Raw genomic sequence first — 12,789 nt, forward strand, 5'->3', positions numbered from 1 at the left:
GAATTAAACGAACATGCCCGAATCTGGATAACAACATTTATTCATATTAACATTACTACCAAACAGTTATATAGGGTTGCAAATTAATCACTAGGCATTTGTACATGGATTACAACTAATTTTGAAGGTAGAATGATGGAAATACATAGTAAAACATTTGCCCAAATATCTTTATAATTTTTGCCTGAATTTAAGGTTTTGCTTCTGCCCCCCCCCCCCCCCTCCGGCCCCCTGTCTCATACGTTTATGGATATGATAATGTTATCTAGTCCTTTTTGCTGACATAAGGGGAAAAAGGTTGGGATCCCTGATTTATATTATTAGACTAGTCGAAAAAAGTTCAATTTTTCATTGATTTACATAAAAGTAGTTTTCTTGACAGACTCCAAAGAAGAAGAAGTGAGGGAAAGAAAGAAACCTACATAGCTACAAACTACAATATATGTCGCTATAGTAACTAAGTTAATAAAGCACATATTTCCCCCAAAATCACTTCCTTTTTCTTTTGACGTAATGCGTATCAAAGGTGTAAAGTGATACAATAACATAAAAAGATACGACTAATCGATAAATCCATTTTTCAAAACAGATTGTCATTTGTCTAACACAAAGCGTACATTGATAAAATAAATACACCCCACATTGGATTTATAAAAAACCCGACACGTGACTGTTAATGTACGTAACACCCTAGGAGCTAATTCGCAGAGGATTTTGTGTCATGGATGACGTCAGTTGTTGAAGATAGAGTTACTTTTCCCTTTGTTGAATTGCCAGTTTGCCAAGCGTCTCCACAAGGTGAGACAAATCCTTTTATTGTACCGGTGGACGTTACAATAGAAAGCGCGATATTAACCCAACACATCCCATTAACGCAAGTCAAAGCAAACAATCGCCAAAAAAAAAATCACTGAATCACTCCAAATGATGACTTGTTTTTTGTATTGTCGTCTGGGCAAACCTGATATCTGATGTTTTTTTTATTTAATAGAGGACACGGAATCATAAAATGTGGGTCAAGGTTTCGTTTTATTTGGGTATGATGTGTCTGGAATATTGCTCATGAAGTGAAATGATTGTTTTGAGACAATGCGAAGAACGCAAATTGTTTGTTGAAGAAACGAAGGGTTGGCAGACTTTGTAATGGCTTCTGTCGACACTAAGTACAACTAGTACCATTGAAGGTTGCTTGGTCAAGTAGTTTAACATCGGGCAAAGGTAAGAAGAAACCCTTATTGACGTGTTTATCATTTCTGTTTGTAGGGGAGCGTGGAGTTTACGACCTGTGTAAACAGGTTAAGGAGGAAGTAACACTTCGTTGGCGCTCTTTAATTCACGTTTTCACCTCGTAAACTATAGGTACAAATTTGATGAAGCAATGAAAAAAAGAAGATAATATTACAACTCTCAGGAAAGTTTATAGGGATTGTGATGGAGATTTTCTTATCTTTGTAATTTATTGAATCATCTACAGACTATATTTGGAAAATATGCATAGTTATTTCCATACGTGCGTGGAGGTGGCACTTACAAGGGGTAGTGTTAAAACGATTCTGCCCTAATATTTTAAAAGATGAAGTTGGGCCGTTGAAATATCTTCAATTTCGTTACAACGAAACCATTCCTACAGAATAATAACACGGACTTTTGGTAATATATCGAGTAGACCTACTCTAGCATGTTTATTGATTATATACTCAAAAAGAATTTGTTATTAAAGCATTATCCTTTTGATTTTATCCTGCACATACATTCAACTTTGGATATATGAATGGTTTGTTCTTTTGATTATTATTCATGTCCTTTTTTCTATTTATGTTGTAGTATTTTATTTGAAACAATAAATGCATTAGGAAAAAAAAGAATTAGTAATAAATATGCCAGACAGCTATAATCTAGATATAAAACTTCTCGAATTCCTGAACACATAACTGTATTTTACAGTGAAATGTCACAACCAGTAAATTGTATTGTATAATATCTGTCATAAACACCGGAAATACATTTATTTCTTAACCGGAAATGCATTTTTCCGTAAATAGACTTATAAAACACAGGTTATAACACCTGTCTGTCTCGATGGCCTAGTGGTTACGTCTAGTAAGTACTGGATTTGCATCCCGGTAATCTTTTTGTTTTGTTTAACGACATCACTAGAGCACATTGATTTATTAATCATTGGCTATTGGACGTCAAACATTTGGTAATTTTGACATGTAATCATAGAAAGGAAACGCGCTATAATTTTCCATTAGTAGCAAGGGATCTTTTATATGCACCATCTCACAGACAGGATAGCACATACCACGGCCTTTGATATACCAGTCGTGGTGCACTGGCTGGAACGAGAAATAGCCCAATGGGCCCACCGACGGGGGTCGATCCCAGACCAACCGCGCATCAGGCGGACGCTGTACCACTGGGCTAGGTCCCGCCCCTTACATCCCGGTAACGGCTCAACGGGGAGGTATCATCCACTACACCGACGTCCCTCTTACAAACAACTTCTTCTTCTTCTTAACTTATTTTCGTGCTTATATCCAATTAAGGTTCAAGCACGCTGTCCTGGGTATTCACCTCAGCTATCTGGGCTGTCTTTTCAGGACAGTGGGTTAGTTGTTAGTGGTTAGTCACTGAGAAAGAAGAGGATGTATTGGTCTTACACCTACCCATTAAGTCGTTAAAACTCGCTCTGGGTGGGAGCTGGTACCGAACTGCGAACCCTGTACCTACCAGCCTTATGTCCGATGGCTTAACCACGACACCACCGAGGCCGGTGGCTAACCACTAACAACTAATGCTGGAGAGACGAACCAGATAGCTTATGCAACATCGTAAATATAGTTTAATACACCCGGTTACACTTAAGCCATCGGACATAAGGATGGTAGGTACTTGGTTCGTAGCCCGGTACCAGCTCCCATTTAAAGCGAGTTTTAACTACTCAGTGGGTAGGTGTAAGACCACTACACCCTCTTCTCCCCCATTAACCACTAACCACTGTCCTGGACAGACAGTCCAGATATCTGATGTGTGTGCCGAGGACAGCGTGCTTGAACCGTAATTGGATATAAGCACGAACATATGTAGAACAGAATGAATGAAAACAATATGTAACATACCTTTCCTACTATCTGAATACAATGCTTATAGTTCGTTTCTTTCTCTATATTGTTTTTCAATTTTGACTATTTTGGTGGGTTTAAAAAACCCAACAAAAAACCCCAATTCTCTCATTTAAAAAATCTGTTTTTCAATTTTAAGACTTAACAATAATTTGATTATACTACAAGGTCATTCACCAATGGCTGATGTGGAGCATATGTCATCCGTTTCGTGGAATGTTTGTATTGACTGTTCTGTAATGATGCAGTTGATAACTAAAAAAGGGGCAATGATTTAACAACAACAATAATACAAAAAATCAAAAGTAAAAAAATAAAATAAAAAAAAGTCGTAAAGATACCAGCATCGTATACTATTGTGCATGTAGAGAATGTAGCTGTCTATCGCACATTCCAAGAGATCAACAATAATTTGCCTCGTGGCGGTGTACACGTTCCCAGACGGCTCTTGACAGTTGACAGGACTGCGTGTGAATGAACTGTTATTTAAATACACAAACTTATATGTTAAAATCTTAACTTGTGTTTTAATATATTGACTGATATATGTAAATAAATGAACTGTTATTTAAATACACCAACTTGTGTTAAAATCTGAACTTGTGTTTTAATACATAAACTGATATGTTATTTAAATGCACGAACTTGTGTGTTAAAATCTGAACATGCGTTTTAATACATAAACTGACAACATGAAATGTTATTTAACTACACAAACTTTTATGTTAAAATCTGAACTTGTGTTTTAATACATAAACTGATAATATGAAATGTTATTTAAATACACAAACTTTTATGTTAAAATCTGAACTTGTGTTTTAATACATAAACTGATAATATGAAATGTTATTTAAATACACAAACTTTTATGTTACAATCTGAACTTGTGTTTTAATAGATACACTAATATGTTATTTAAATATACGAACTTGTATGTTAAAATCTGAACGTGTGTTCAATACATAAACTGATATGGAAATAAACGAATTGTAATTTAAATACACGAACTTGTATGTTGAAAAATGAGGTAATCTATTAATACATAGACTGATATGTAAATAAATTGTTATTGAAATACATATACATGTATTAAATTTTGTATTTAAATAACCAAATAAATGTTTTATTTTATAAACTAATAAATACATATCATGTGCTTGTATTTGAAAACTAAACTGATGTTTTACACATAAACTGATGTGTAAAATTGTTTAACTGTAATTTATATACATATACCCGGTATTGGTATTTAATTAAACAAATTAATGTTTTATTACATAAACTGATATTTAAATGCACCAGTTGTTATTTATATAACAAGGTTTACAACAACAACAACAACAACAACAACAACAATTAAAACGTCGTTCTTATTTCGAACGTAGCAGTATGTTCGACAGTTCCGAGTTCGAGCCATTGAGATTCTACTGTATATGTATTACGTTTTAAAAAATGTAACCAATGTTTAAGTACATAAACTGCTAGTTAAATGCATTAACTTGTATATAACGTTAAAGTTAAAACTGGTTTTGTTTAAACAGTTTGTTTTGTTTAACGACAACACTAGATAACATTGATTAATTAATCATCGGCTGTTGGATGTCAAACATTTGATAATTCTGACACGTAGTCATCAGAGGAAATCCGCTACATTTTCCTAATGCAGAAAGGGATCTTTTATATGCACTTTTCCACAGACAGGAAAACACATATCACGGCCTTTCACCAGTTGTGGTGCACTGGGATGCCACCACCAGAAGCGGTCAGGCCCTTTATAAGGGCCCTATGGGCAACCTAGGGAGACACCACAGCAACGTAGAGGTCTAAAATTAACGAGCTACTCTCGATTCACTAATATCAAAACCTATATTAGCTCGGCCATTTACCTTTCGACCGACCGTTCAAAATTGCGCCAAATTCCCTCAATCAAAATTGCGCACCCTTTTCTCTTTGGCATTTAACTGCTCCATTCAAACTCCATAGCACCACCACCACCCCCACCCGCCTGCTACCGAATTGATCGGGCTGCTGGTGCTCCCTTGCACCTGCCAGTGCAGTCGGTCCCTCCTCTCCCATCCCCCCACCTTTCCTGTCATGGACGGAGGAGCCGGCCAAGGCCGGCTCTTGTGCCCACGACAGGCGTGCGCTACAACAGCTTGTTCTGAATGTGCACGTAAAACCCTATGACCTGACCTGACCTGGTGCACTGGATGGACTGAAAAACCCAATCAGCTGAATGCGATGCACACACCTTAAGCGAGCACTCAACCGACGGTGCTAAATCCGGCTCTAGTTTTGTTTAAGAACACCACTTGATCACACTGATTTATTAATCATCAGCGATTGGGTGTCAAACATATATAGGCTTAGAGGAAACCCACTACATTTTTTCATTAGTAGCAAGGAATCTTGTATATGCAATTTCCCACAGACAGGACAGCACAATTCATGTATTTGTATGTTTTAAAAAAAGATATTGTTTTAAGATATGGATACAAATAAAAGCTATAAATACAAAAATAATATGGATGATCTATTGAAAACTGATAAATAATCAAAGTATTCTTGAGATTACAACTTTAATATTAAACGTACCTAAAGATAGATGCGGAATGTTAAAAACAGAAAGACCGTATGATATCTAAATTTATTCTCTATCTAAAATACACCGGATATCACACATCATTTTGAAGCTTAACTTATCTTATTCTTAGAAAATCACTGCTGTGTTTTTGTCAACACTCGGGATTATAGAATTGTGCTATAATAATGATCTGTTTTGACGCACTGTAAGTTGTAAGCACATGCAGAGTCTACCACCTCCCCATGCTGTGTGTATTTAGTGCAACAGATCTCAGTTAATTTTGAAACGAATATCGTTTGTTAGAAGTCACGGATTGTAAACACGAGATACATAAAAGTATAGAGATCGTCTTCCAGTTGAAGAGAACTATCGAGAAGAAAACGTGCGACCTTGTGTCAAGTAGGAAAATTAATGATATGTTTAATAATGCCTCAGTAGTGCCTCGCTTGATCAAAGGCGGTCAGATGTCAAGTATATGACAGTTATGATTATGATTCTACATCGAGATTGAGAGGTAGAGAGAGAAAGAGAGAGAGAGAGAGAGAGAGAGAGAGAGAGAGAGAGAGAGAGAGAGAGAGAGAGAGAGAGAGAGAGAGAGAGAGAGAGAGAGAGAGACACACACACAGAGACACAGAGACACAGACAGACAGAGAGACAGAGAACGAGTTAAAAATAAAAGAGGGTGAGGGAAAGGCAGAAAAAATAGAGAGTAAAGACAGACAGAGAGAGAGAGAGAGAGAGAGAGAGAGAGAGAGAGAGAGAGAGAGAGAGAGAGAGAGAGAGAGAGAGAGAGACAGAGACAGAGACAGAGAGACAGAGAACGAGTTAAAAAGAAAAGAGGGTGAGGGAAAGGCAGACAAAATAGAGAGTAAAGACAGACAGAGAGAGAGAGAGAGAGAGAGAGAGAGAGAGAGAGAGAGAGAGAGAGAGAGAGAGAGAGAGAGATACAGAGACAGAGAGAAAAAGAAAAGAGAAAGAGAAAGAGGTGAGGTGAGATGCAGAAAAAATAGAGAGTAAAGGCAGAGACAGAGACAGACAGAGACAGAGAGACAGAGACGGAGAACGAGTTTAAAAAAAAGAGAAAAAGGGTGAGGGAAAGGCAGAAAAAATAGAGAGTAACGACAGAGAGAGAGAGAGAGAGAGAGAGAGAGAGAGAGAGAGAGAGAGAGAGAGAGAGAGAGAGAGAGAGACAGAGAGACAGAGACAGAGAACGAGAGAAAAAGAAAAGAGAAAGAGGTTGAGGTGAGGTGAGATGCAGAAAAAATAGAGAGTAAAGACAGAGACAGAGAGACAGAGAGAGAGAGAGACAGAGACAGAGGCAGAGAGAGTATAGGGAGGACGGAAGAAAGTTAGAAAGAGGGGGGAGAGGGTCGAAGGGATGGGGGCAGGGAGGAGGCCATGGGAGAAGAGAAACAGAAAGAAAGGCAGACAGACACGGTTCATAGAGGTAAAAGTGGGGGGGGGGGGGGGGGGGGGGACGGGGGAGTTGTGTGTGGGAGCCAGTACGCCTATGTGTCCAGTCTAAAATATGACGGAAATATAATTGTTATCTGAAAGATGAGTCTATTGATTAACAAAAAACCTCAACTAATGATGACAATTTTCAATACTGGAGTTGCATTAATAACACGGGTTTGACAGGCCTGAATATGAGGCAGAATGGAAGCCACAATAACTATCTGGTATTGACCATTTCTGCCAGAAAACGTTCATTGTAATGAATGGAACCGCCACATGCTCAGTGACAACCTTTATTCATTGTAATGAATGAAACCGCCACATGCTCTGTGACAACCTTTATTCATTGTAATGAATGGAACCGCCACATGCTCAGTGACATCCTTTATTCATTGTAATGAATGGAACCGCCACATGCTCAGTGACAACCTTTATTCATTGTAATGAATGGAACCGCCACATGCTCTGTGACAATCTTTATTCATTGTAATGAATGGAACCGCCACATGCTCAGTGACAACCTTTATTCATTGTAATGAATGGAACCGCCACATGCTCAGTGACAACCTTTATTCATTTTATTTGAACTTATTCTCATGCTTATATCCAACTGAGGTTCAAACACGGTGTCCTGGGCACACAACTCAGCTATCTGGGTTGTCTGTCCAGGACAATTGGTTAGCTGTTAGTTGTTAGTGGTTAATGAAAGAGAAGAGTGTGTAGTGGCCTTACACCTACCCACCGAGTCGTTAAAACTCACTCTGGGTGAGAGCCGTTACCGGGCTGCGAACCCTGTACCTACAGCCTTATGTCCGATGGCTTAGACAACCTTTATAATCCTTCTTCTTATTCCCCCATTGAGTCGTCCGATGGAATACCTTTCTATGGATAAATAAATAAATAAAACTTTATCAAAGGATCACTGTCCTCTGTTATTTTAATGGGTGTTAATTACTTGTTCTGTGTATATATTCCTTTTTATCAACAGAGTAAGATTAAACGTTCTTGTATTCATGTGGTTCAAGTAAACACCCCGGATACCGCGCCGAGAGAGATATTCTAGTATATCTTCAATTAATGGCAGTAAGAGTTAACAGTTTTAAGTACGCCCATCGTAGGCTTGACTTGAATTAGCAGCATGACGCCTTTGATACAACAGTCGTATAGCAACAGTTAGCAAATATGTCCTGTAAGAGGGAACGATCCTACAACCGTGCATATCTCAAATAACTGACATAATTAACCGCACAAATAAAACAAATATACCATCCTATTGTGTTCATTTTACTTTTATATTCATTCAAGTATCTGTATTCTGTGTCACTATTTTGTAAGTTTTGGAATTCTACCATCAGTAGCGAGGTATGTTCGGCACACCATAATTCCACAAGGTGTCTCGTTATTTATGGTATTTGGGAACCTCTGTAGTACTGTATGTGCACTGTATGTTCCAGAACAATAATTCCAAGAAGCGTTCATCCATCAAAATTCTGTAGCGCTGCCAATGTGATAACGAGAGGAATGGTATTCGCTCTTGGCGACTACCAAAAAGTGTAAGTATGCCATAGTGTGCCAACAAACCAAGACGCACTGTAACATTCCAACATAATCAGTAATGTAACAACACCAAGCTGTTTATACCGCTGGGATCGGGGCAGGACCAGTAGTAAAACACTCGCCTGATGCACGGTCGGTCTAGGATCGATCCGCGTCAGTGAGCCCATTAGGCTATTTCTCGTTCCTGCCAGTGCATATCAAATGTCGTGGTATGTGCTATCCTGTATATGAGATAGTGCATATAAAAGACACCTTGCTACTAATACGACAGCTAATGTATTTAACAGAATTACCAAATGTTTGTCATCCAATAGCTCATGATTAATAAATAATATGCTCGAGTAGAGTCGTTAAACAAAACAAACTGTAACTTTATACCGCTGTGATCTGACAAAAGAAGGTGGCTGACATATTTGCGAAGTTTTAGTTTTAGGTTAGATATATGTCAAAACATGATATAGATCTATTTTACTGTACTCCTTTGCTAATAATATTGTAGGTTAAAGTTAACCCTACTGCGATATACTACAGTGAACAAGAATACTTTGTATGTCCTTACATATAATATATTATGATGTCACTATTGCACGCTTATTGGCACAAACACACACACACACACACACACACACACACACACACACACACACACACACACACACACACATACATACATATATACATATATATATATATATATATATATATATATATATATATAATGACGTTCAAAAGAAATTTTACAAACCTATTATTGGATAAATATTGTTACTATTCGAAACGAATAAGTGTGTGTGTGTGTGTGTGTGTGTGTGTGTGTGTGCGCGCGCGCGCGCGTGGGTGTGTATTCAGAAGTGTCATATCTATAGTGCCTTATATAGATAGGTGGTTGTTAAACTAAGTGTCCCTTATAGCCGGTTCGAATGGCCACACGATTTCCTACTTCAATGGACTACTCCTGTATGCATGCTTACACTTCAGTTATTTCCATCCATGCATGACGTCGTACTGGCAAGTGTCAGTAAATATGAAATACAAAAGATATTATAAGGATGTTTTACTCACAATCAACGAGGAAGCACACTAAGAAAAAGCAAAGATGACGAGCCTAAAATACACGCTCTATTTAAAGTTTAAGAAAATGTTTTAAGAAAGCTGTAAAAGTGTAGAATCATAAAATTTTTATAAAAAAATTCAGTGTTTTTTTTCTTCTGTTTTTTTTTCTTTTTATCCTTACTTATATGGATTGTCTATCAAGGACAGGCATTCATGGTTGGTGGTTACTAAGAAATGGTAGGGTGATATATTGCGTGCAAAAAACAACTACAACCCCAAAACAACAACCACCCAACAAAAACAAAAACAAAAAATAAAACAAAACAAAACAAAACAACAACAAGAAAACAAAAAAGAAACGATAACCCTACTTAATATACAATTATTTTAAACGTATGAGGACTGTAACTTTGATGTCACACACCCATTACTAAATGAATATATGCCAACTTCAGTGAAACATTTTAGACCTATAGGTCAAATATAGCAAAGGATGCTAATTTTAAGTCCAAAAACGCCAGACAGAAGGGCAGTAAGTACATTAAGCGTCGTATTTTGTTTACTCGCAATTTTGAATATGTTACTATTTTATCTGTCCGGTTGGTAAAACGTATAATTCTGACTACAATGAAGTTTCTCAATTAAAATATTTTAAAACCAGATTATCATTATTTCTTCTCTTTTTTGTCATATGAGGGAGTCATGATAATCATATCAACGTAAAAATAAAGTTTGTTTTATTTAACGACGCCACTAGAGCACATTGATTTTTTTATCTTATCAGCGGCTATTAGACGTCAAACATATAGTCATTCTGACATATTTTTTTTTAGAGGAAACCCGCTGTCGCCACATAGGCTACTCTTTTACGACAGGCAGCAAGGGATCTTTTATTTGCGCTTCCCACAGGCAGGATAGCACAAACCATGGTCTTTGTTGAACCAGTTATGGATCACTGGTCGGTGCAGGTGGTTTACACCTACCAATTGAGCCTTGCGGAGCATTCACTCAGGGTTTGGAGTCGGTATCTGGATTAAAAATCCCATGCCTCCCAGTACCTACCAGCCTGTAGACCGATGGCCTAACCACGACGCCACCGAGGCCGGTCTCATATCAACGTATTCTGAGACAAAAGTATAATGAATATAAATCAGAAAGGTCGGAACTAGTACGGATATACGGATGCCGGTCTCGGTGTGTCGTGGTTAAGCCATCGGACTACAGGCTGGTAGGTACAGGGTTCGCAGCTCGGTACCGGCTCCTACCCAGAACGAGTTTTAACGACTCAATGGGTAGGTGTAAGGCCACTACACCCTCTTCTCTCTCACTAACCACTAACAACTAACAACTAACCCACTGTTCTGGGCAGACAGCCCAGATAGCTGAGGTGTGTGCCCAGGACAGCGTGCTTGAACCTTAATTGGATATAAGCACGAAAATAAGTTGAAATGAAAAATGATACACGGATTAGTAAGTTCTGACAACTGTACTGATGAGTGTTAATAACCCCACGCATAATGTTTGTATTAGTAACTCGGTAATAATATTATTGAAATTGTAATGTGCCTGTACGCCGTGTCCAACAGGTCCGCGTTCAATACTAAAGCCCTGTCTTATCTCGTCGTAACAATTCTTAAAGACGCAGACCCTAGTTTCAACCCGTGAACATGGACACTCAGTTAAGTTAATCTACAAACCTGTAACATTTGGATAAAGTTGCAGTAAGTGAAACAAGAGTTTGTGACGTTAAAACGGGGAAATATCGTTAAAAATAAACTAGTGCTCAACTCCAGGTATGCCAGTTTAAAAAAAAAAAAAAAAAAAATTATATTTCATATTATTAAAAATATCAAGATGACAAGAAACACTTCAGATGTTCGGAAATCGATAATGTAAACAATAAAATCTAGGTAATGTCTGATTTCAATTATCAAAAACGGCTCTAATAGTGAAAAATACGCGGTATTGTTTGAAAACTAGGGTCTGTGACTTTAACAATTCGGCAAATTAAAAACATGTAGCAAATTGACTGTTGACTGTCATTAAAAAGGGTTGCAGATACAGATGAGTTGCACAAAAACAGAAAACATGTCGGCAACATCCGCCTGACATAGCGCTACGAAGTGTCCGACTCAATGCACCCAAATGCACTCTAAATATTCTTAAATAAACTAAAACAAATTCTGTTGATAAATTAAAATGATTTGTTATAATGTTTTATGTCCATACAGTTGAAGGTACAGGGCTGAATTTACAAAGCCTGCTAATGTCTTACACACGTGTAACTACATACATTTACAATGCTTAAAGACCTGTTAATGTCTTACACACGTGTAACTACATACATTTACAATGCTTAAACACCTGTTTATGTCTTACGCGCGTGCAACTACACACATTTACAATGCTTAAACACCTGTTTATGTCTTACGCGCGTGTAACTACACACATTTACAATGCTTAAACACCTGTTTATGTCTTACGCGCGTGTAACTACACACATTTACAATGCTTAAACACCTGTTTATGTCTTACACGCGTGTAACTACACACATTTACAATGCTTAAACACCTGTTAATGTCTTACACACGGTGTAACTACACACATTTACAATGCTTAAACACCTGTTAATGTCTTACACGCGTGTAACTACACACATTTACAATGCTTAAACACCTGTTAATGTCTTACACACGTGTAACTACACACATTTACAATGCTTAAACACCTGTTTATGTCTTACACACGTGTAACTACACACATTTACAATGCTTAAACACCTGTTAATGTCTTACACACGGTGTAACTACACACATTTACAATGCTTAAACACCTGTTAATGTCTTACACGTGTGTAACTACACACATTTACAATGCTTAAACACCTGTTAATGTCTTACACGCGTGTAACTACACACATTTACAATGCTTAAACACCTGTTTATGTCTTACACGCGTGTAACTACACACATTTACAATGCTTAAACACCTGTTAATGTCTTACACACAGT

General features: G+C 37.6%; 1 protein-coding gene across 3 annotated transcripts in view; it reads left to right on the forward strand.

Moving 5' to 3' along the window:
* Positions 1-968: 968 nt before the first annotated feature.
* LOC121367745 (protein ABHD15-like) overlaps positions 969-12,789 on the forward strand; it is a 49,832-nt gene continuing 38,011 nt past the window's right edge. Inside the window, exon 1 of one of the 3 annotated variants that reach the window (XR_005957430.1) lies at positions 969-1,218. The gene's annotated coding sequence lies outside the window, so the exon portion shown is untranslated. The remainder of the gene's footprint in view (positions 1,219-12,789) is intronic. The other 2 variants (XM_041492086.1, XM_041492089.1) reach the window with 2 other exon arrangements.

Source organism: Gigantopelta aegis, chromosome 3, assembly GCF_016097555.1.
Source record: "Gigantopelta aegis isolate Gae_Host chromosome 3, Gae_host_genome, whole genome shotgun sequence".
In the NCBI taxonomy this organism is placed as follows: domain Eukaryota; kingdom Metazoa; phylum Mollusca; class Gastropoda; order Neomphalida; family Peltospiridae; genus Gigantopelta; species Gigantopelta aegis.